This window comes from Tarenaya hassleriana, unplaced genomic scaffold (genome assembly GCF_000463585.1).
Source record: "Tarenaya hassleriana unplaced genomic scaffold, ASM46358v1 Cleome55, whole genome shotgun sequence".
In the NCBI taxonomy this organism is placed as follows: Eukaryota; Viridiplantae; Streptophyta; class Magnoliopsida; order Brassicales; family Cleomaceae; genus Tarenaya; species Tarenaya hassleriana.
The window spans coordinates 514,119-518,541 of NW_010968113.1; positions in this window are offsets into that span (position 1 = coordinate 514,119).

Sequence of the window (4,423 nt, forward strand, 5' to 3'; positions counted from 1 at the left end):
GCCACACATTTCTACAGTCTCGCTCACACGAGGGGCCCAGCGATATCTCTCTCTTTTACGAGAGGTACAAATCCCGTCTTGACTATCTACAATCCAGCACATGATTCGTTTCGTACCTGATACACGTATTTATAGTCCTCCTGTTACGTATGACGTTTGACGTATTCAAAGCATGCAACTCCTCATGTTGGATTCCGTAGATATCTCAGGTCTTAGGATCCAATCATGGAACCGTCATATGAGATTCAAGTCATGACGCAAGTCCATGTGACAATCTCATACGGGTCAATCCAGTATTCCGTTCTCCAACGAATACCTATGATTGTGATCGTATCCAATACCTATGATCATCTCTATGATCATCGATCACACATCATACTAGTCTTATTACATCATTATTCCCACAATGACATACGACTAGGGAGTTTAGTATTGTTCATAACAATACATCCATAAACCATAGAAAGTGTCAATACATCAAATGTATCTAAATAAAGCTCGCATAACAGTACATCATAGAGCACTAAACCAACATCCATAACATAATGCAACGTTTGTGGTGCCCTTGAGGTATCTCAGGATCCTCTTCACAAAACTCCAATGCTCAACTCCAGGTTTCGCAATGTATCGACTGACTGCTCCCACTGCTTGAGCAATGTATGGTCTAGTACAAACCATGGTAAACATCAAACTTCCCACCATTGATGCATACGGTACTCGAGACATCTCCATCCTCTCCGCTTCACTGTTAGGACTCATATTGGAGGATAACTTGAAATTCATAGGAAGAGGGTAGATATTGGCTTACAATCTTGCATGTTGAAGCGACGCAGGATCTTCTTTATGTAATTCCTTTGTGAAAGCCAAATCTTCCTATGATTTCTGTCTCGGTAAATTTGCATCCCCAAAATCTTGTTTGCTTGGCCCAAGTTCTTCATTTCAAACTCTCTAGCCAACTGAGCTTTCAATTCTTTCAAACTATCTTTGTTGAGACCTGCTACTAACATGTCGTCGATGTACAACAGCAGAATCACGAAATCACCATCACCAAAACTCTTGTGGTATGCACAAGGATCTGCATTCAATCTGTTGTACCCAAAGCTCATGATGAAGGAATCAAATCTCTTATACCAGCATCTCGGCGCCTGTTTGAGACCGTATAGAGATTTGTCCAGCCTGGCAACCAAGTTCTCCTTTCCCTTTTCTTTGAATCCTTCTGATTGTAGCATATATATCTCTTCTTCAAGCTCTCCATGAAGAAATACAGTTTTCACATCCAACTGTTCTAGGTGAATGTCCAATGTAGCACACATCGCCAGGTATATTCACACTATTGTCAGCCGAACAACAGGAGAGAATATCTCGTTGAAGTCAACCCCTTCTTTTTGGGAAAACCCCTTCACCACCAATCTAGCACGATACCGCACCACTTGAACTCAAGTCTTATTCTTATGAAGGGCTTCCATTTCTTCTTGCATTGTTGTCATCCACAGGATGAATCTTGGCTTTGTATAGCCTCATCGAAAGTCGATGATTCTCCATCCTCCTTTAGTAGACAGTATGCAACATTTCCCTCCATAACATAATCCTCCTGCCAAACTGGTCTTTTTCTTTCGCGATCTGATCGGCGAAGTTGTGATGATGGAGACTCAGTTTGTACTTGTTCATCGTGCTCTGGTACATCTTCAGAAGAATTTGGAACTTGATGTTCCCCTCGATCTTCAACATTAACTGTCACCGTCTCTGATCTTTCCTTTGATATGCTATCATTTTCCACATTTTCTTCTACAAATACGAAGTCTCTGCTGATTATGACCTTGTGGGCAGTGGGATCCCACAGGCGATACCCCTGGACTCCTTCAGCATACCCTAAGAAAACACAATTTCTAGATTTTGGATCTAGTTTAGTCGTTTGTTGGATGTTGTACATTGCATAGACCGTACTCCCAAACATATGGAGTTGAGAATAATCTATTGGCTTTCCTGTCCACATCTCCATTGGTGTCTTCAGATCAATTGCGGTTGATGGAGACCGATTGATCACATAACAGGCGGTCATGACTGCTTCAACTCAAAACGTGTTGACCAATCCTGCAGCTCTCAACATTGCCCTTGTTCTTTCTAATAGGGTTCTGCTGGGTCACACGGGATCCTAGACCGCCGGTTCAAAACCGTCTTACGATCTGGTCTGCGGGCTTACGTAGCGGAATTGGCGTTCAAAAACGATTTTGAACCGCCCACGAACCAATCTTTCGATGAAGAACTTTCTTGAGGAGAAAACTAACCTTTGAATCCTTGGATTCACAATCCGATTGCAGTTAGGTGATCACATCCAAGATTTTGAAAGTGTCAACACCCTCTTGAGCAGTGCACACCCTTGGGATGGATTCCAACACTTGGAATCTTGCATGCGAGAGCTTGAAGAGAACAATTCTCTTGTGTATGGATCAAGAACACCTCTTGATCTTGAGAGAGAGTTCTTCAGAGTTCCCCAGCCTCTCAGATGGCTAAGAGTTGGGATTAGGTCGAGTGATGGGTTCCCCACCTGCTTCCCACCAAGAAAAAGGCGAGAAAACGCGAAGTTCAGATTTTTCAGTGTCTTGGTCCGGGGCTGACCAACTCTTGGTCAGCCGGACCAAGCACACGTAAAATCCGACCTTTGCCGACAGTCCGCGATCCGACGGACCAAGTTTTGGTCCGCCGAACCAACCACACTCCGGACCACGAAGTTGAGTCCGCCTGACCAACTTTTGATCAGCTCCGGACCAACCAGTTATTTCGGACAAATCGGTCCGTTTCTCCCAGTGCGTCTGGTCCGGCTGACCAACTCTTGGTCAGCTCCGGACCAGACCTCAAAGACGAAAAAAAATCCGATTTTTCTCGTCCGTTCGATCCCGTCCATACACGTCCATCCCATATGTGTGTGACCCCTTAGGCTCCTCCGAATACGGCGGTAAACACGAGATCCAATCTCGCTTTACAAATCATAAGCGGTCTCTAGCAAGACATTACGATTACCCGTATCGGAAAGAGTTAGATGTGATCTAACCGAAAAGCCAGAGATAGCTCCAACGATGATCCTCTTTGTCTCACGATATCATAACCGAACTCATAGTTCGAATGCTTTGTCGTACCCCGAGTAGACTGTAAGAGATAGATGACATTCATCTATAGTGCGGCCACACATTTCTACAGTCTTGTTCAGATACATTTGATGTATTGATACTTTCTATGGTTTTTATGAGAGTATTTGATTCATTACATGTTTTGGCATACTTGATGTGTTATGATATCCATGTATTGTTGTGAACAATACTAAACTCCCTAGTCATGTATCATCGAATGAGCCTACAGGGTCACACACGCAGGGAAGGACGAAACGCACGAGAAAATGACCGAAAAACCAAGACGGAAGGGTCTGGAACAGACGGACCAAAAGTCCAGAACGGACGGTCCGCCGAAGCCAGACCCACAGTCCAGAACGGACTGTTTGTTCCAGAAGGTCTGGAACGGACGGTCCACTAATGCCAGACCGTCTGTTCTGCGTGCTGGAACGGATAGTCCACGTGCATGTCTGGACCGTCCGTTCCAGGCTTCGGGTTTTTCGAAATTAGACCGAATTAGGGTTAAATCACCTTATAAGAAGGAGATTAAAACCCTAATTAAGAGAGAGCTTTTGCTGACCGACTTGAGAACTCTTTTGACACACTTTTGGTGAGATCCAAGAGGTTCAAAAGTCTCGTTTTCTCATAGCACAAAACCGAATAGCTGATTCGGGTCATAGCAGACAAGTTCCAAGCGTTGGAATCCATCCCGTGGTGTGGATACGTGTAGAGGGCGAGGTATTCTTCCTGCCTTTCGTGATCAGACGTGTTCTTCGATTGATACAAGCCCCGTATCGATTGAGGTATGCGTTCTAATGTTTCTATGATTCAATAACATCATGGTTCTAGGGTTCTATAAAATTTTTGTTTTACTTCCGCTGCGCAAACCCTAGAATCGATCTCTTAGGAATAGGATTCGCATTAGAGATCCCAGGAATCCCATCAGTGGTATCAGAGCCTGGTTGCTCTATTTTGATTTCGTAGAACCCGATCACGCACGTTTTAGGATTTGAATTGTTTGAATCCATGTTTGCTTTGATTTCTATGCATGTTTGATGATTGAATCTAGTGTAGATTGCATGTTTCATGTTGCATAGAGTGCAGGAGTTCGATATTTGGGTGTACAGATGAATTCGGATCAGTTTCGGGTCTGATCGGGGCCGAGCACGTCGGAGAACGTGATCTGATCACGTAGTCCTACCCTAGACCGTCCGTTCTAGGTAAGCCAGACCGGACGGTCCAGGGGTGACGGACAATCCCTGGGCAGAACGGAAGAAATCGGACCGCGAACCTGGACCGGACGTTCTGAATGTCAGAAC